The sequence below is a fragment of the Hakea prostrata genome, chromosome 3 (assembly GCF_041222555.1).
Source record: "Hakea prostrata isolate BN-2017 chromosome 3, UWA_Hpros_2, whole genome shotgun sequence".
Classification (NCBI taxonomy): domain Eukaryota; kingdom Viridiplantae; phylum Streptophyta; class Magnoliopsida; order Proteales; family Proteaceae; genus Hakea; species Hakea prostrata.
In genome coordinates this window covers 65406188-65427970 of record NC_142602.1, presented here as the reverse complement: position 1 = coordinate 65427970, position 21783 = coordinate 65406188, and the positions used below count along the sequence as shown (strand labels likewise).

General features: G+C 39.1%; 1 long non-coding RNA gene and 1 other non-coding gene across 4 annotated transcripts; both read right to left on the bottom strand.

The window, feature by feature from the left end:
- Positions 1-37: 37 nt before the first annotated feature.
- On the bottom strand, positions 38-6825 carry LOC149022781 (uncharacterized). 3 transcript variants are annotated; one of them, XR_016172455.1, is made up of 4 exons: positions 6583-6825; positions 5294-5471; positions 2950-2995; positions 38-610 (listed from the first exon to the last, which is right to left on the bottom strand). It is a non-coding gene; the product is annotated as an uncharacterized LOC149022781 (long non-coding RNA). The 3 variants fall into 3 exon arrangements; XR_016172456.1 differs by lacking the exon at positions 2950-2995; XR_016172457.1 differs by lacking the exons at positions 2950-2995; positions 5294-5471.
- LOC149022782 (U6 spliceosomal RNA) lies at positions 6586-6688 on the bottom strand. Its single transcript, XR_016172542.1, has one exon. It is a non-coding gene; the product is annotated as a U6 spliceosomal RNA (small nuclear RNA).
- Positions 6826-21783: the final 14958 nt, after the last annotated feature.

Below are 21783 nucleotides of genomic sequence, written 5' to 3'. Positions count from 1 at the left end.
AGAGTCGACCCAGCAAGATATTCCACACGCAAAGAAATATCTTAGGGGCCAGCTGTAAGTGCCATATTTTTAACCAAAACTTGGAATTCACAGTGTCATGATCAGGTAATCCCTGCCTGTACGTAAACATCTGTAGTCTATACAACAAAACAATTATATAACACCAACAGAATGCACTATCCTAATTGGAAAAACCATTAACAGGAAATCACCTGAATCAAGTTTTTGCCCACAGTAGCACTGTTTCTCACAGCACCATTGAACAATTAGCCTTACAATTAAGGATGGGTTAAGTAGTCCTCACAGCTACAGTTTCAGTGACATGTAAAAATCCAGTTGCATCACAAGTTTCCAAAAGGGAGAATGATGTACTACTTATGGCCTGTTCCTTATTCCTTTGATAGAGATTTGAAATCTATCTACATCATGAACTCATGTAAATTTGGCATGTAGATTGGAGACAAACAAACTAAAATCTGACTATAAGATCATGCATCATTGTCGGTCATCTTCCTCTAAACTTTGTAGAACAAAACATTCTTGTCTTCAGAACTTACCTGGAAAACTGATATTACAAATTTTTCTCTGAAATCACCTTCAGTAGTTGACACTGCAAGAGATGAACCCTCATTGAGATGTGTATTCACTAATAATAAGCTCCTCATCATTGAACATGGAGGAAATGAAACCCAGGAACAAACAAGTTTGACATCATGATTTCCCTAAACTGCCAATCACATTTGTTAAATTGACTGGTCCACACCAGCTTACAAGAGTGGAAGTCAAGTCAGCATGTAATTTCAGTTTATTATTTTCATAAGAGGTTGTGCAGGCTGACCCTTTTCTGATACAATTGAAAGAACAACAAAGTTTTCAAAAGGAATTTCTAGAACGATACAGGAAAACTTTGTACATTGAAAGACCTGTTACTCTTGGAATTAAAAAACATTTTGGAGGATTAAACATAGAAGCAAAAGCGGAGGAAAAGCAATAACAGAAATTAAGCACCAGACAGATACAGAAAAAGAAAAAGGAAATGAAAGAGGGTTTCATGAAAAGAATGCAATTTACTATTTTAACCCCATCTATACATATTAGAAGCATGTCTCTTAAAGACCACCGCAATAAACAGATGAAATTAGTTTTCATAGAAAACTTTTAAAAAAAAGGTCTCAACTTGTTTTTGGTTTTTGTAATTTTTTCAGCATTTTTTAAATAGAAATCAGCTATAAACTGTACCAAACAGCTACCATTTGTATTTATATTTTGGATAAAAATCAAAAAGAAAAATTATGCCAAAGATTACCTAAGAAAAAGTCAAAATTTTCAAATAATGACAAGATTTGTCCAGCCAACAGCAAAGAGACCTTTGATCCATCCCTAAACAGATCTGGTATGGTTAGCACAAAAACCAAGAATAAACTGTAGATTATTTATGGAGTTTTTCACTGGTGGCCACCTTAAGTGGGGTTGAAACTCTATGCTCCCCCTTTTGACAAAACTCAATATTACTTGTTACCTAGTGTTACTCATTCTAATAACCAATTCAAATTTTGAAATGAAATGACATTTTGCCTATAAAGAGGTGTTATGACTAAATTACCTCTCTCATACCCAACCCTTATTTGGGTGAAGGGAGACTTCTACCTACACCTTGCCTATCAGAAAACACCTCCCACCGCCGGCTCCTTGTAGAAATCACCCACCGTCATCCCCAACCAGAAATCTCTCTGTCTCTAGTTGCTAGGGTTGCAGATCAGCTTTTTTCTCTTATACTGATGATTTGAGATCTACAAAATTGCTTTGTTTATCTGTATTTTTCTTGACCCCTTTTAGTTGCCCTCCATATAGGGTTCCCTGGTTTTGCAAGTGATCAGGCTTCAGTGCTTTTTCTTTGAAGGGTCTCACATCCTTGATGTGTATTTGATTTGCAGATTTATGGCTAGCTACGGAAAATTAAAAGTCAAGGCTATTCTTCCATCCAATATGTCATCCAAGATTAAATCGGGAAACATTTAGAACCTAGGGCTTATTCTAATTCTGTTTCTATGAAATCGATCAGTCTAATCTTTTGGCATGTCATTCAACATATTCTGAGATTGATAACAACCCTTAATTGCTGAAGGAAGCCAAACAGTGATAAAAAATCCTAAAGACTACTTAAGTAAAACTTGAAATTTTCAAATAATGACAAGATCTGTCCAGCCATCGGCAAAGATAACTTTGATCCATCCCTAAACAAATCTGGTATGTTTTGCAAGAAAACCATGAAGAAACTTTAGATTATTTCTAGAGTTTTTTACCGACGGCCACCTTAAGTGGGGGCGAAACTCTAAGCTCCCCCCCCTGAAAAATTATTGTGACCCACTTTTGACAAAACCCAATATTACTCATTATTCACTGTTACTCATTCTGTTAACCGATTCAAACTTTGAAATGAAATGACCATTTTGCCCATAAGGGGAGTTTCATGACCAAATTATGCTCCCACACCCAACCCTTAGGGGGGGGTGAAGGGAGAATCCCTTCATTCATCTTCTACCTACACCTTACCTGCCAAAAAGCACCTACCACCTCCAGCCCCCTGCCAGAAATCACCCACAATCACCCACCTGTCTGTTTCTGCATACTCTTCTCGTTGAATTACAACTATAATATCAGCAAGACTCTTTCTCAACCCCTTTCCGTCCACCACTTTTCCTAAAATAATGTTCCATGCAGATAAGTACATTTTCTAAACTTGAATGTCAAATGGAAAATTCAAAAATATAGTTCCATATGCAGATGGTCATCCGTCTGTACTTCTTAATCTTATAGATTAGGCTTCCAGAAACAGCATTTCCATAGCACCAGCCAGTGTTTGGTTCTCACAAATGATGCTAATTTTCATATGAGTTCACGTCTAGATGCATGATCTTACGCAGATTACGTGAAACTGAAATAGCTTACCTATTTTATGCAACTATGGATGTATGACTAATCTTGCCAGTTACACCTGTAGAGGTTTGAATTTGGTGATCAAAGTCAGTATCAAATTCAGTATCAACATGTGTACTTCTACAACGAGGAGGAAAATATTCTTTATAATCTAAGCTAATTAGAAGCTTCATTCCAGTGGACTGTATTTACAAACAATTAACATCCGGAGATATATTCATCCAAAAAAAAAAAAATCCCGAGATATGATCTTTATAAGGTTGTACACACAAGAATTGAAGATTGGGATTGGAGAATATTCTGCTTTTAACTCATAAAAGAAACCATTGATCCCCCCCTGCAAGTTAGGGAGTGGAGATCATAAACCAACATACCAGAGACCTTGCTGAAGGCATCCACAAGTTGAAACTTTATGTAAGCAATTCTAATACAGCCAATTGAATCTTGTGATGGATGGGGTGAGAATCTATCTTGTTGTTCATCATTCTCTCAGGAAAGAAGGGATTGAAAGCAATCTGAAGTGCAACCTGCTCATCAGAGCGTAACATAGGGTGCCCATAGTTTCAACTCAAGCAACTTGAAGGAATTGTTGTGACTCGTCCTGAACAACAAGATGCATGACTCCTGAGAGGGCACTGGATCCATGAGTAGGATCTGGCTGTGACTTGGTGCAAAAAATTATCACTTAATCCTGTGAGGAACAGCATCAATTTCTAGTTTTAGTGCAGGTGCAACATTGTTCACATGTACAAGAAAAATGAGCTTTTCCAAAGCATTATAATACTTTGCAACAGAGTCAAAGTTGTGTTGCCTGTAGTAATGGTGCTCTAAAGGGCAGCAATTCAAGAACCACTTAATGATAAAACTGCTGCGGTTGAATCAGCATGAAAGACGGAGAATGCCAAGTCTTGATTGATGGAGTTCAGTAGCCAAATTAGAACAATGTTGTTGATACTAAGCCAGGTGGCAGAGGATGGATCCATTCGAAGAGGTTTGAAATTTGTTGCATCAATAAAACCCATCTAGTTCTTGGCTGTCAATGCTGTGATCATAGTCTGATGCAGGTGGTGCAGTTGTCGCCAGTTAATGGGTGATTGCAAAGATTTGTTCCTGGGTTTTCAGACGGATGTAGAAAGATTGGGTTGACAATGCTACTGGTGGAGATGATGGAGTTGGATTCAGTGGAAGCCTCTGTTGAATCAACAGAACTCATGTTAGGATGAATCCTGAAAACCTTGATTGGGATGAAGAGGAAACGTAGGAATGTAAGGGATGGCTATGGATGCCAATTTGGCACTAATACTGAGGTCAATATCGAATTCACTAACAATGTATATATTTGTACAAAGAGAAGGAGAAGATTTCACCTTGATCTCATAATTGAATCTTCAATTCAAGGGAACCATATTTACAGGCAATTAACAGCTAGAGATAAGGTTGTACATGCATGAAGGGATAAGGCCAAGGGGTTGAAAAATTTATAGCTGGACACCTAACACAAGATACAGTTCATAAGATCATCCATGAGCATTATCCCTAGAAATCTGTTGTTGATAGAGGATCCTCACTCTTCATTTTTTTCTTTTTTCTTCCTCTTTTTTGGAAAAGCTGTTGTCTGGCCATGAAGTATTTGGAATTCTGGTTTTATTTAGTCCAATCCTTTCATTCATAATATGGTATATTGTCATGTTTTTTGTTTTAGTGAACAATTCAGAAGCTGGAATTAATATTTTTGCCCTTGTTTGAAGTCCAATGAACTGTTGCCTTTGTTTATCTAATGCTTCTGAATCACTGGATTTATTGTAATCATCACTTTCTTTGTGCTTCAGTTCTGCAGCCAAGATAACGAGTGAAGTTCTTTCTCCCTTCTGTACAGTTTGGATGTTCTTCCATCTGGCTTTCATTGCCAGTGAGGGGAGAACGGAGGGGGAAAAGAAACCGAAGGGGGGGGGGAGGGGGGGATGAGAGGATTTGGGTGGACACCCCCCCCCCAAAAAAAAAAAAAAAAAAAAAAAAAGAGTGAGGAGAGAACGGGTGCAGATTAGGGTGTCAACGGGCCGAGTTGAGCAGGGACACCCTTGAACCCTAGCCCGACCCTAGAGAATGAAATTGGAACCCAAGCCCGGCCCAACCTTGTTAGGGTTTTCAAATTCCTAACCCGACAGGGCCTGGCTTGGCCTTGATTCTACTTTTTAATTAAAGAATTAAAAGAAACATTTTGTTAGGAAGGAGAATCAAACCCAAGATCTCCAAAGTTGATAAACACTAGTTTACCATCTAACCAACATTACACTAACAAATAAATCATGCTTCCAATAAATATATGTCCACGTATACTCTTAATAATTAAACTTACATAGGGTCGGGTTGGGCTGGCCCAAGGGTTGAACCCAAGCCCGTCAAGTATTTTGTAATCCTAACCTCGCCCTCCGGGTTGAATCGGGCCAGGCTCAGGGCAGGTTAGGACCAGGCCGGGTCAAGCGTGCTTTATTGACACCCCTAGTGCAGATGATGGAGTTGGATTCAGTGGTAGCCTGTTTTGAATCCACAAGAAATGTTAGGATGAAACATGAAAACCTTGATTGGATATTAGAGAAAATGTAGGAACTCAATAGATGACTATGGATGTCGATTTGGCACTAATACCGAAGTCAATATCAGATTCACTAACAATGTGTATATTTGTACATAGAGAAGAAGAAAATTCACATTGATCTCACAATTGGATCTTCGATTCAAAGGAAACCATATTTACAGACAATTAAAGCTAAAGATAAGGTTGTACACACATGAAAGGATAAAGATTTCGGGATTGAAAATTTACAGCTGCATACCTAATACAAGATAGGGTTCATAAGATCAACCATGAACATTATCCCTAGAACTCTGTTGTTGATAGAGGATTCTCACATTTTTTTTCTTAGAAAGGCTACCGTCTGGCCATGAAGTATTTAGAGTTCGGGTTTTATTTAATCGAATCTTTCTTTCATACAAATATGGAAAATTGTCATGTTTTTGTTATTATGAAGTATTTGGAGTTCTGGTTTCTAGACAGCATCCTCACCCTTGAATTGAAGGGCTCTAGGGAGGAGCTATTTTCGGTGGAATTCTTAAGAGATATTTTATGCTCACAGTTGCATAATTTTCCCTCTCCTGTAGTAATCTTGCATTTTAGTCGCGGATAAATGTCATTCCAATGTTTATTCCACTTCTGCTTGGGAATCAAGATGCAGGAACCAATGTCCCATGAAACCCTTGATGGAAACAGGCTCTAGATAGCTTTCAAAATTCAAACACAAATTGATAAATGATTAATCGATACATCAAAAACAGAACTGAAAGCAAAAACATAAATGAAGAACAGAGTGAGATGAAGATAACCAAGACACTTATCCTGGAAAGTTACATCAGAACCCTAACTTTGGAAAACTCTATTAGAGAATCCCCGATGGTGAACAGAAAACAGAAACAAAAAGAGAAGCAAAGCATAAACGAATAACACGAAGAACAAAGGAAAAAGAGTGATATAAAAAATTACCGATCGATTTTCTGAGAAAGCTCACCATATCTTACTTGTGAATCACCGAAAATGAAAAGAAAACAGAGAGGCAAACATGTAAAGAGAATTAAGCAGGGAAAAAATACCAAAAAAATTTGGACCATTTCTCGATTTGTGCGTGTCATCCTTGCGCAGGGGCCATGCTAATCTTCTCTGTATCGTTCCAATTTTATCGGATGTCTCCGAAGAGACAACCAGTGAAGGCGTCTGCAACTTTATCAAGCCGAAGAGAGCTTTGAAGCTGAACCGTATGGTACTATCTTATCGCCAGTAGTCTCTATTCTTTAGGCTTAGATTGCAAAACCACATTGTTTTTTGAGATGCGTGTCTTCTGGGATGGGATGGGCTGGGCTGCACTTGAAATTAGTTAATGGGCTTATTTATACATCGAGAGACGAAAATTATAGATGTGTGCCATGTGTGTCCCAACATCACATCAATCATTTTGTAAATTTTTACCGAGATTTCACTTCGTTGGTATCGATTTTGTAAATTCATACGGAGATCAACAGACAGGTCTTCTAGGTTGATGACAGGTATGAAGGGCACAAATCAAATGGCAGTGAAAAGTTCTAATTTCTCTATAGAACTTTTTAATGGGCATAATGATTTCACTTTGTGGCAACAACGGGTGAAGAACATCTTTATGTGGGAAGGAATTGTTAAGGCTCTCAAAAAAAAATTAGAAAAGCCAGAGGCGATGAAAGAAGACGAGTGGCAAGAGTTGAGGGATCTAGCAAATAGTATGATCTAGTTGTATCTTGCGAATAATGTTTTTCATGAAGTCATCGGGTTGGCAGATCCAGAGGAAGTCTGGGCGGAAGAGCAAGTACAAGTCCAAGTCATTGACAAATCCGTTGTTCTGAAAGAAACATTTATATGGCCTTCGGTTGTTAGAGGGAGCAAATTTTGACAAGCACTTGAATGAGTTCAACAGATTTTGACCAGAGTTGTCGGCTCTTGACAAGGAGAACAAGGAGGAAGACAATGCGTTACTCTTGTTGGCATTATTGCCTTAGTTATTTGATCACATTGTGACCACATTACTTTTTGGTAAGGACATTTTGAAACTTGACGATGTTATTACTGCATTGCTGATGAATTAAACACGGTGGAAAAATAGCGGTGATAGGAAGTCAAATGAAAGTATTGCCTTGGTTGTAAGGGGTGGCCATAGTAGAGGAAGATCAAGTGGGGGAATGGATGGGTTTGGAAAGTCAAGGGGTCACTCAAAGTCTACTGGTCACAAAGTAGCTTGTTACTATTGCAAAGAGGAAGGTCATATGAGGAAGGATTGTCCAAGGCGTAAGGAGGATAGGAAAAGGAAAGACGGGGAGAGTGATGAATCATCTATTGTTGTCTTATGGAGCGATGATGGAAGAGATGATGTCCTTCTGAGTTCATCATCAGGTCTGAATACCTCAAATTGGATTTGCTACATATCATGCATGTGAGGGTGGTACTGTTAAGATGGAAAATAATGCGGAAAGCAGGGTTGTCGGACTTGGGATTGTGTGGATTCGCATGTTTGATGGGATTGTGTGAACTTTAACTAGGGCTAGACATGTGCCAGATCTAAGGAAGAATTTGATTGCATTGAGTACTCTGGATTCTAAAGGTTTCTGATGATCATCTGAAGGTGGAGTTCTCAAGGTTTTAATAGGATCCATGGTTGTGATGCAAGGAAAGATGGTTAGTAAGTTGTACAAGCTTGCAGGGAGTGTTGAAACAGGTGGAGCTCCAGTCGACACTTGCGCAAGGGGTATAGGTAGGCTGAATTTGTAGGTAGTTCATGCGCAAAATAAGCGCAAATTTGGAAAGAAGCAGGTGACTTTCGCTTTGGATTTGGTGAGTGGCGGTTATCTCTCGGAGCCGGCTGTGACAGAAGGAGAGTTGGAGCCACGTCACGTCTTACAGCGATGATGAGTTGTACAGGACACCTCGGGTGGGGGGGTGTTCCATGTTGGTTTAGTGATGGTGGTCAGGAAAACATCCCTAGAGGGGATGTGGGCCATGCGGTGAGGTGTGGTGGATACATAGAGATGGGTGATTGCAGAGAGACATCATCAAAGATTTTCTTTAAGGTGGTTTGCAGAAATCAAGGTGGAGATTGTTGGGTTTGGGTGTCTTGAATTTTGTGGTCCATGGAATTATAGTTTTAGTTGTATTTGTAACTGAAATAGAGTTTGGGCCCATTACTAGTACTTGATTGAAATTATAATTATATTGGGATTAAGGTTTTATGTTTCTTTATTAATAGTCTCTGTGAGATAACCTAGGTAACAATGTAAGCAAAGGGTAGCACTTTGTGGGTGTAAGAGTGGTGTGAGATTTTCTGAAATAGTGAAACTTCTTTTTTCTCTGGAGGACGTAGGTATATTTTGCCAAACCACGTTAAATTCCTCTTCTGTGTTTTGCTTGTGTTCTTTTCTGTTCATTGTTATGCACCCGTTATCCCCAACAAGATAGACAACCACTGGTTTTTCATTTCCTAAGAGCCATTGGTTTATTCCTTTATTGTTTTAGTTTATTCACACATTTGCCCCCATCCCCTTTTATCAGCTAAATAACACTCATCTATGTTTGGTTTTAGTTGCCTTCGCCTAGTTTGAGTTACATAATGGAGAACAACATTCCCATAGACATTCTCATTTACATAGGGTCTAAGCTATTGGGTTTTAAAGCTCTATATGTTCCTAAGGCAACCCAACATTGGGGTGGATCACCTAGCTAGAATGATCTTATCGATTTCAACCTTGACAGATGGGCAAGTTTCTCTTCGTGGTTATTAGAGCTTTGTTTGACCTCCTTTGGCCTCGTTTTCAACTCGTCCTAAATAAATTTGATTAATACAGAAGAAAAGACAAAAAATTCAAAGACACATGATCACAAAAAATAATGAACGAATCATTAGCTAAGCAAGAACCTTAATTGTTGCTTCTCCTCCTAATAATGGCTCTTCCTCTATCAAACACATTAAATATACCCTCTTAAATACTAGTAGAGTGCAATTGGATTCTATCAAGCAAACTGTTATTTGATGGTTCGAAGAACAAAGTCATGAAGGAAAGGGGGGGTGTCTACGAAATCACAAGACACAGAGAGGGAGCACGAGGATTCACATCCTCCAGAATTCCTCTCCCTACAATTATTGTAATCCCTTTATAAGATTTTGACATGTGGCATCAAATTATCCTACTATCACAATTAGATGCCTAGTTCAAACGAAATTTGAAAAGTCCCTAAAATCTCTCTATATTTTCCTCTCTCCTCATGAAATTGAAAAAATCCCAAGAGTAGGTTTATCCTGCAACTCTTCCTCTACATCTCATCTTGCAACTCTTCCATTACATCTTTCCATGCCTCCCAAGGGTGGATTCATCTTGTAAGAGGAAGAAGATGGTTACTTATTGTCCTAGGCTCAAGGAGAGTCTCATCTATACATGAGCACATAAGCCGAACGTGCTTGAATGGTTTCCCTCAACAAGAAAATCACCCAAGAGTAGTATGTTTGCCTCTAAGCCATCTATAGAAAACAAGTGATAAGACACCCTACAATAGACAAATAATCTAAGTATCACAGACAAGTAGGGATAAAAGAAGAGAGAAAGAGAGATTAGAAGCCTAAAAGATCAATAGAATAAGGTAACCTTTAAGATATCTGGTATGGCAATCACAAACATCGATTAGTTGATCTTTAAGTGTCACACCCCACCCAGCCGGATTTGGTCATACACGAATTCCCGTGGGGGTGATACACTGCAAGACCTAGGTTTAGTGACAATTTCATACAACATATGATATAATAAAATCAAATGGATAAGGATAAATCAAGTTTCTCATATGAAGTTATCAAAACTGAAATAATGGTTACAATCATCCATTACTTCAAAAACTAAAGTATAACATCAGAGTTTTGAAAAGAAAAAGGATAATTTTCATTGCAACGGAAAACTAAACTAAACTAATTCTCTAATAAAATCCAATCCCATAAGGACAGTCTTAACACTGACACGAAGCTCCATTCGCGTCCACTTTTTCTTCGGTCACTCCTTCAAGAAGATATGTTGGCAATGAATTCTCCATTTGGAAGAAATCCTCATAACCTGCAGTATAATCTAATAGAAAAAGACATATAAAAGGAAAACAGAACTTTGTGAGATCAACTCAACATCATATCATGCATTCATTCACAAGATTCTACACCACATATATAACATAAATATCGATAATGTAATTAATGACAATGATATGATATGAATGATTATGCACCTAACTCTATCATGAAGTCTCTATGGTAGACACACATTAAGTCATACACCAATCTTCTTTCGACGGTCTCATCACTCTTCCCTCATGGCACTCAAGCACATCTATTGGGTTAGTCACTCTTCCCTCACGGCACTCAAGCACATTTGTTGGGCTAGTCACTCTTCCTTCACGGCACTCAAGCACGTCTGTTGGGTTCTCCGTGATTGTTGGGTAAAGTCCTGTCAAGCCATGGTTGGGGATTAGGTCACCACTCTCTCACATCACCATTGGTATAAGATCTGGCGCGTGTCAAGGATAATCCTAGGCCCGATGCAAAGTCATACGGTCTCGTACTACATATGGTCCGAATATCTCCCCTCACGCCTAGTGCTCTGTTGGTTCAATACCTTCCCACCTATAAATGAAATCCTCAATGGGAGGCATCTGTTGGATCCCATTCCTTAACCCAGCGGTCATCCACATATAATGGATATGATGCTCTCCATGTCCTCTCAAAGGTTGGTTACCGGTCTTGAGCGCCCAGGAGCCCTTATTTATTATATGCAACCCTACCTCTCTATGATGATAGTGGGCCTGCTTGACACACAGGACCCAACCACTAACATCACAGGTTATCCGGCTTCAATACCCCTGCTGAAAGGGTAGTAGTACTCATGAGGTCACCTAACCCAACATTTCTAGACATGCCCTAGGTATGTCAATAAGTAATCAGGGAAAACGCCAAGGGCACCATAGGAATGCGTCTCATACCACATCCACTGGTGTCCAATGACAGAAACGCCAAAAGGGCATTCCTCATTCCCCAATCACAATCTAAGCAATCACATAATGTCACTAGGGCAATGGGTGAACCCACAACCCTAGTATGCAACATAAAATAAAAGGAGTAATTTAATTCAACGTCATCGATTTTTGGCTTGTTGGAAAGGTCTTTCGACGGTCTTTGATTTGATACCTTATTCGCATCAATCGGATTCTCCATTGCCGATCTATGGACGTTCCAAAATCACCCATTTTACACCATTGTGATTAATATTCTCTCTTCACTTAAACTCTAGGAGAGTTGCTGAGTCATCACAAGGGTCATCCACCAACATTGGTTCCATTTCCAATCCTTTGAGCTTGACTTGAGTGGTCCACACTTGTTGCCAAATCGAGGCCCAGGTTCTTGGTCTTGAAACCACAGGTTAAAGGGGTAGAAATTTGGGGGATTTCACATTAAGAATATCAAATTTCTCTGGAGTTAGGTTGTCCAAAATAATACAACAATAAATAGGATAGGTAAATTAATAGTTTGTCGTCAAAATCAGGCATCCAAGTAATTGGAAGATAAATAAAACAATACTCAGTACACCACAGAGATGCAATTGTTTCATATTACCACCTAGAATTGATCCATTACCAGCTGGTTCTCTAAATCTAGGAGGACAAAAAAGTGGTATTCATGACATATCCTTTCTCTGTCTTTAAGACATGCTTTTCAATAGTTAGACTTTGTCTTCAAACTGACCATGGCACTTCAGCTTTGATGAGAACTAGAGCAGAACTTGTATGCATCAGGTAAGATTTCACAAAGTTTAGAAATAATGCCACAAGGCAATGAGATGAGCGAAAATCCATCTAAATTGCTAGGAATGATGAGTATGAAAGCCTACTAGACCCAGTAACCCTACAGTAAGTAGGCCTACACATTTGGGTACAACATTTCCACATTGATAGCTAAAGCACCAGATAACTCCACAAGTTCATTGACATGATTGCATTCTATAAGATAATGTAGGAAATGAAAACAAGAAACATAAACATTACACACGGTTCTTTAAAAAAAAAAAAATCAAAATCTAAGTCATGCCCCTGTTAGAAGAGTTTTGATCCCTTGCATATTGAGAATTTAGTTTATCAGACTTCTCCTCCCTAGTTGCATGTAATTGTGAGGACTATCCACTCCAATCATGGTTGTTTGGCTCAAAATATCGATTGTGGGGTTGGGATTGCAGCTGCCGCCAACATACAAAGCCTTAAGGAAGATACCAAATTCCTAATGGAGCATAAATAGATTTCCCAATTCTTACAGGACAATGACAAACCAGTAGCTTATTACAATGGGAATGAGTATATCAATATGTTATACCAGTACAAATAGACGTCAACAAGTTTACTATTGTCATATCCACTCAGCCGGTATCCATCTACCCGAATACCCGAGGGAGTGACCCACAGTCACAAGATGCGGTTTCATATCACATCACACACCATTCCACATAATAACATAATCATGAGCAAAAATAAATCAATAATATAGGAATCTCCTTAATGAGATGATGTCAAATCCTTATTATTGTTTGATTCTTGCCACTGATAATTTGGTTCATTTATATTATCGGTGCAATTCTTAAACTATGATGCCTTTATTATCACCTTTTTCTCTTTATGAGCAAGAATAAACAACGAGATGCATCAAGAAGCTTGGTGTTGTGCAACCAAGCTAATCTATGTATGTGGAATACTATTTCCATACTTAAAGTTATGATAAATTAGTGGCATGGAATAACTCATGATGAACCATTATTGATTTTTTTTCATTTTAAAATGTTTTGGCTTCATTGGATGAAAATCCATTGATTTGAGACATTTTACCTTACATTGATGAAGTGATGATTAACCTAGTTCAGCAACTTGAGCACCATGATTATGGCATATAATGCAGTGGTTTAAAAAAAATGCTGCTACTATTGTTGCATCATCTTCTCAATTAACATCATTTTGATTATAATTTATGCTTGGTTGTTTATTCTATATTGGGTGAGACCAAGGTCAAAATTTGAAATCCAAGATTCGAAAAGAATCATCATGATTTTAATAGCACAATAAAATCTTTTAGGAGTATGAGTAGTATCATACTCCTCCAGATAATCATATTCAGTCTCAGTGGAGCAGTATGCCCGGTAAGGGAGGCATCTTTCGGTTAGCCTTTACTTTGATTTCTTTCAATCCAAATTTGAATATGGCAGTGCATTGTATATGGCAAATTATGGCTGCAAACCTCAAAGGTGAGCAAACAAGGTAGTAATGCATGAAGCTTTTTGTCTATTATTCTCAAGCTACTACATGAGATTTGTCATTTTCTTTCCCTTGGTTGGGTAGAGCTTAGAGTATTAATACATTTATTCTTGGCATTTGATTTGCTGTTAGCATTATCTTACAATCGAATATTTGATTTTGATTCCAAGCTTGATAAAAATCTCAGCTTCAGACTATATTATGATATTATTCTATTTCATGAATCATGATTAATTTTTGTTTAAAAAATAAAAAATCCCTGGTAAGGGGATGGTATGTCTCTTTGACAGTGGGTCAATCAACCACATTCATATGTTTCCACCATTCTAGCAATGGTGGTGACACATCTTTCATGACGAACCTGTACAACTTAAAAGGTTCAAGTGATTACTGACAAAGTGCAGGGTAAACAAACCTAGAGGTTATGCTTTCATCAAAGTCAGGCGCACACGGGAAAAAAGCTTCTTATATACCGTGATAGAACCTACTATTCATCCGGCTGTGATATGATGAGCTGAATCTTCAACAACTTTTATAGATGCTGGATTGGTGAGGTTATTGACCCGTACACTTCAAGTTCCAGAAACCAAACCTCTTTTGAATGAGGGGCCATATGAAGGGTATAGCAGTGGGTGTAGCAGTAAAGCACAATCAATTCAAAAGGCTTTGGTTTTGACCGATTGAGTACTTCTAATGAAGCATCGGTTCAACCCGAATGAGACTTCTAAAGATGAGGCTTCGGCTATGCCCGAGTGAGACCTCCCAGCGAAGCATCGGTTCAGCACGAACAAGACTTCCAAAGATGATGATGAGGCATTGGGAGACGAACCCGAATGAGTCCTTCGAAACCTGATGAATTCTACGGAATTCCTCTAAGTAAGTTTATGATGAGGTAAATAAGAGCAAAGGGAAAGCTATTGCAACTCTTTCTAAGGAGCATGAAGTCAATAAGCAGGAACATTCTGCATCTCTTGCAAAGATTGTGTTCTTTTTAAAGCTATTAACTGAGATAATGTAGACATTCTTAGTTTGTTCATATCCTTCTCCGAAGAGATGCTGAGGAAGGAAAAGAAAGTAGATGGTGATTGAAGGAGTTACTTACTTTAGTAAGAAACAAGGAAGCTGAGATTGCACAGAATAATTCTAATATCCATGCGGTTGAGAAAAGAATTGCTAAAGCCATGTCAGGGTTTCATGACATGCTATTGAGCACAGATGTGAATTATAATAACTTGAAGTCTACACTTTCCAGGATTGAGTCATCATGTGGAGCTTTATCCACAAAAAAGAAGGAAATTGATGATTTTCTCTCCTAGGAAGAAAAGAGGGTTGCAATGCTCAGGGAACTTGCTATTTCTTCTACAACCGAAGTAAAAGCTTGCCAAGACTAAGGAGATAATTCTGGAGGATGTTCAACACCTCAAACAAGAAGTTTTTGCTGCAAGAGCTTCTCTACAATTATAGGGCATTCAATATTTCTGCAACCAATTTGCTGGAATTGAATCTAATGGCCTCTGATGAGCCCGTCTATATCATGTTCTCTCAAACATAAGAAGAGGACAAGAAAAATCAGCAATCAAAGCCAAGGTTGAATGTTCGAACGAGAGCAAACTAGTAGCAAGCGAGGTAAAGAGACCTCAAAGCTTCCGAAGATATTCTACAATGTGATGCATCCCTCGTGGCGAATTTGTACAACTTAAAAGATTAAGGAACGAGGAGAAAGAATACAACAGAGATCGCAATGTTCGTGAATGTAATTGTGATCAAGATCATCATCGGGAACGGAAAAAGGACTAAGATCGTCGGTTGCATGATCATGCTGAACGTGAATGTTATTATGACCAAGAACATCAATGATCGAGTGGATCAAGAATTTACAATGATCAAAGTGGATCGGGAATTTATTACCTTCAAGAACTTACGACGATCGAGAATTTATTAAGATCAGAAGATACATGAAAAGGGGCAAAGATCAAAGGTGCCAATCGGTGATCGATGTAGGAAACAACGCTCAGGATGGAGGCAACGTTCGCCCGATCATGTGGATTATTTACACCACTATAATACCCAAGTAAAGCATCGACAATTTTGATCAAGGGATTTTACCCTCAAAAGCACTTTGGCATCGGATCCGCGTCACCAAAAGAATTTGGATTCTTCATGAGAAGGGCCATATATGATAATCAAACTAGCTGGTTCGGGAGCATATAAGCTGAAGAACTTAGCTGCCGATCGTGAATTGGACTGATCGTAAAATGCAAGACATCTCAAAAAGCCTCAACGCAAGTCAAGCTTTAGACACCAAATCTCTTTCTAATAGAGGCATGACAGGATAGGGAGCATGGATGGCATTGATTAAATCAAGAGGCTTCGGCTATGCCCGAGTGAGACCTCCTAAAGAAGCATCAACCTTGCCCGAGTGAGACTTCCAAAGAAGAAGCATTGGCCTTGCCCAAGTGAGACTCAAAAGACAAAGCATCGACCTTCCCCAAGTGAAACTTCCAAAGAAGAAGCGTCGGCCTTGCCCGAGTGAGACTTCCAAAGAAGAGGCATTGGTTTAAAACCTGAGTGGGACCTCCGAAAGCTTAGAAGAATTCTCAAGAATCTCTAAGTAGAGGCATCGGTTTAAAACCCGAGTGGGACCTCCGAAAGCTTAGAAGAATTCTCAGGAATCTCTAACTAGAGGCATTGATTTAAAACCCGAGTGGGACCTCCGAAAGCTTAGAAGAATTTTTAGGATTCTTTAAGTAAAGGCTTCGGTTCCGACCGAGTAAGACCTTCCAAAGCAAAGGCTTCGGTTCCGACCGACTAAGACCTTCCAAAGCAAAGGCTTCGGTTCTAACCGACTAAGGCCCTCCAAAGCAAAGGATCTAGCGTTCGACCGTGAATTAAACCGATCGTGGAACGTGAAGCATTTGAAGAAATATTTTTCTTGATCTAGTTGATCTATAATTACTCAATGTAGAATACTGGTTTTTACTTCCAAATCTTTTGATTGGGGGTCGTATATAGCAGAGTACATTTAGAATCAAAAGGCTTCAAGTAACACCGTATGAGACCTTCGATCAAAAGGCATCGAGTAAAACCGATTGGGACCTTTGAAAGCCGAAAATTTTCAAGTCTAAGGCATCGAGTAAAACCGAGTCGGACCTTTGAAAGCCTTGATGAAAATTCTTCAGAATTTTCTAAGGTAAAGGGCATCGGATAAATTCCGAACAGAACCTTAAAAAGCCTAGGAAGTTTTTACTTCCTAAGGTAAAGGCATCGGGTAGCACTGAGTGGGACCTTTAAAAACCGAAAAAATTCTAAGGAAAATTTTCAGGTAAAGGCATCGGGTAAAACCGAGTGGGACCTTCGAAAATCACAAAAGTTATAAGGAATTTTTTGGGGTCGGGTATATCGGATGTACATCGAGTATAACTATCGAACCCTTAGAAAGAATCCCTTAGGTGGCGTTTGGTTCCACAATTCCCTGAAATTCGCTTATGTGGGAGTCATGAGTCTGTAGGAATTAGGTTCTATAGAATCATATTCATAAAAAAAAATTGTTTGGTTACCCTGATTTTGGAAAGTGAATCTGTCTGAAAAACCATTTGGTTACCCTGATTCTGAAAGTGAATCTATCTGAAAAATTGTTTGGTTACCTTGATTCTGAAAGTGAATCTATCTAAAAAACTGTTTGGTTACCCTGATTCTGAAAGTGAATCTGCTTTGTTATTTGATTTGATTAATGACTGAGCATAACAATTATTTACAAAATTCAATAAATCAACCATGAAGAAGAGGAAGGAAGGCCAGTAGCCTAACACATAGTCACTCCCAAATTGCATCCACCAGTTCCCTTCTTTTGGGTCCTGCATTGCCATAGGAGATAAATGAACTTATAGATTCAAGGCAAAAAATTATAGCAACTGCATACCATCCATGTATACCATGCAGCTCATCTTGACAAGAATTCAAAATGGGAATGAATGGGGTTCCATGAATCCCTACCAGAATCAATCGGTCCCAAAATCCATAGGATCAGCAGTGACTGAACCCAACCTGGATAGCCAAATAACCAACTTTATAGGCATAAGTGAGGTTGTACATTATTTGAGTCTAGTGCCAAGTATGACCTCAGATGAGGCCTATTGGAGGGCTAGTATACATATCATTGGCACCATGTAGCTGAGACTTCCCTGATTTCACTGGGGCTATTCTCTTCCCTCTTACCTTCACTTTCAATTCTCATTTTTCATTTATCACCATTTATTCTTTCTATCCTTCCTCATGTTTTCTATCTAAGGTAGTGTACACCGCATAATATAGGTGGGGCAGAGGGGATCAAACATAGTAGGACATGTGGGGAATAAGTGAACAAGAGGACATAAGGACAGATGGCAAGGTCTTAATCAAGGGGGGGGGTGTTTGTAGCCACATTTACGTTGGGATTTTGGCAGGAGAAATGTTGTAGAAAAAATAAAGAGAAACTCTCAATTATTTTTAGCTATATTTATGATGAAACTCTCAATTATTTTTCATACTGGGACTAGGAATGTCAAGCAATAGGATCTCTTCGTTTTTGTTGGAAACAAATGATTTTATATGCATTGTTGGTAAGGACCATTCACATATACCACATGTTAGAATTGATCGCTAATTTCTTTGCTAAAAGTCGTCAGTCATTACCAACTTAACCAACGTTTGATGGTCAAACAGTGCAATTTTATCAGGCCTTCACCCACAAGGTTATCAGTTTAATTGGATTAAGAGTTTCTTAAATACAGTTGTATATGTAGAAAATACAAGGAACTGGATTCTAAATCTGGCAAATGAACTTGAGGTTGGACTCATTTTGTGTTCTAAGTCTCAAGTCAAGTTCAGAACAAAGCCTAAACTAAGCTAAAAGGGTTCTGGGATTGAACTAGGGTTTCAAAAAAGCCTTCAATGTTTCAGCCAAGCATTTCATGGAATAAAAGAGGGGGTATAAAATCAGTTTACTATTTCACTCAAGCCAGAAAACCAATCCTACATTGTTCTCATATCCATTCCCGATCTTAGTTGACCTTGATACATCAGTGAAAACTCAAGGCCAAAAGAAAAGAAAAAAACCTCAACCATAAACCAAACCACTCTGTGCTGCCCCATTCAAAGTGTTGCTCACCAAACGGCTCTGATGAAGGCCGAATCAGACTCAACAAACTAAATTTAGTAGTGCCTTGAACGAGAATAATGATTATCATTGGGGTTCCTCTTTCCACTGAAGACTGCTAATGCTTTCCTTATGGGAGGCTGCAAAGGAGCTCTTTTATCAAAAGTGTGGGAAAATATATCATCCGAAATGAATAAGTCATCTCCCTGTGGAAGAAAGGTAAGTCTTTGAGTTATAATCAGATAAATAAAGGACTACATACAAATTGTTGAAATTAGCATGAGGGGATGAGTAGACCTGCTTGTTGGCTTTCTTTTTGTTCTTAGGTTACAACACTTTGTGTGGTAGTTGATCTTCACAGAGAACAAGATTCTTGGTGATGGCATCTCTTCCACCTTGAGGTAAAGGAAGCAAAAACTACAGGTGGCTAAACATCAGCATATGCAATCTAAGACAGAACTCATGAGTAAAAATGGCAAACTTAGTGACCTAAGCTTTAACCCAAAATGATAAGTTGTGATTTAAATGCATACTGTGTATACGCTCTTTGTTTTGCCACCTAACCAACTCTGTTTGAGAGGAAACTTGGCATGTGAGCAGGGACCTTAGTATATCTTCTTAAAATTTCCAACACACTCTGATCTGCAACATGGCAGGCGTATGCATCCAACAGGGTTTGGTTATGACTGCAACACCAGCAAGCATCTCTCTCAATTATTCAATAGATTCAAGCAAATGAAGTTCCAATTAAAATTAGCTCTTCTTTTGTATTGCCAAAAAAAGGGTCTTTTCCTTTGAGCACTTCCAACTTAACGACCTACATTCCACCATTTCCCCTCCCCTCTTACATATTTCTTGTAAGAAGACAAAAAAAAATGGTATAGTTCGGGGAAACAAGAAGCAGGAGCGAGCTAGTTTGAATGCCAGTAAAGTTAGCTAAAGAAGAAGAGATTCTTGAAGGATTACTTATTACAATCTTGAACACTAGCCCCAAGCCAAAACCAAAACCGATATCGAATTTTGTCCAAGTGTTGCCTATAATCAAATTCAGAATGCGAGAATACCAAGCCAAGAGTAAAATGAAGATAGAGAATAAAAAACCCCAACACAAAACTAATCCAAACAGGGAAAATAAAGACTATGCAGAGACTTACCGCCTATTTTGATGCCAAAGTCAAAAACACCAAGAAAAATTTGGGAACGCTAGAGTTGTAGAGTAGAGAAGCTAGGGTTCTTCTTCCAGATTTGCCAAAAACACCATGCTAAAGTGAATCTGTGATAGGGATCCTTCTTCGTAGGGTTGGTGGTGTTCGTCGCCTTCTTGAGATCAAGAAATGGCTCGCCTTCTCAGCAGCGGAAGTGCTTCAAGTTCTCTACAGCAGGAGTGAGGAGTGCAGAAGTCATGAGTTGGGAGTGATTGTAACTTCTTATCAGCAAGAGTGAACGGATCTTTGAGTTCAGCAACAGGAGTGAGGAGAGCTTCGTCTTTTGTCGAGTGTCAAGCATTCGTTCGATGAAAGTGAGTTTGGGCGAGTCACACTCATTTTCTCCTTTTTATACCGAGCCTAGAATTGGGTGACTCGATTTGGAAAATGTGGATTCCTAGAGATTCATGACTCACCAAGAAACCGATTCAATTTGTAACCAAACGCCCATTTTTTGTTGGAGTCATGATTCCCTGGAATCTGATTCCGCAGAATTGTGGAACCAAACGCCACTTTAGAAACTCTTATGGATCCAAGGCTTCGGACAAACTGAACACCACCTTCAAATGCTGATCGGGCAAGTCAGATATGATTTAGTTCGACCCCAAGCTAAGTCCCCGGCGATAAAGAAGTGTTGCAATCAGACAATGATTAACATAAAAAGGGCTTTTCATTCATTCAAAGGCCGACGGGGGCCAACCTATACAAGAATTCCGGAAAAACATCTACAAACCTACAAGAGGATCAAGGACTTGGTCAACAGCGGCTTCAGGAGTCAGCTCTTCGGGAGCTTGATTTTGAACGTTCGGTTGGGCATTGTTCTCCGCCACAACTTCCCATTTAGGAAACATCGGAGGCTCATCGATCAAGTATCCATTAATGGTCGGATTAGCAGGCAGCGGATTGTTCTTCTCCACAACCCAACTCGGAGTAGGCTGTGGCAACTCCTCAAAAGTCCCTTCATAAATAAGATCTTTATGCTATTTGATTGGGAAGGAAGGATCCATCGTCAGAATGCTCTTCCAAAACATCATTAACGCTAGCTCGGCAAGCTACCAGGTTGTACAAATTGAGCAAATCACCGAATGGTTGACCGTTCAGATATTTATAGACACTGTTTCTCAGCTCTCCCAGCTCCCTTTTCATCTCCTCCATTTGGGACTTGGCTACAAAAAGTTCCCCCGTGGAGGTACGAAGTCGAGCAATCTCCTCCTTCGACATGGAGATTTCTCCCAGCCGTCAGTTTCTTAGGAGCTTTCCTCTTCTTTGAGGAAGCCCTTTCAGTTTCAGGAGCATTGTTAGGAGGATCTCTAGGGCTAGCAGGGGCAGAATGTAACCAGTGTTCGGTCACCCTATGGTCCCGATCACCAGAAAGTTCAACAGAAGCTGAAGAAGTTCTTTGCTCGGTAGATTCCTCACCCTCAACCATACGGTCAAAGGAATCATCATTCGAAGTCCTATCACTATCCATTCTCACAAAGAGAAAGTACTGGACAAGGGGGGTTTGAGCGAAAAAGGAAGACTAGCAGGGACAAAGAAGAGTGTTTGAATGCAAAAGAAAAAACAAGAAAGAAAGATGCAACAGAAGTAAGGAAAGTAGACTTACTTGTGAAGAA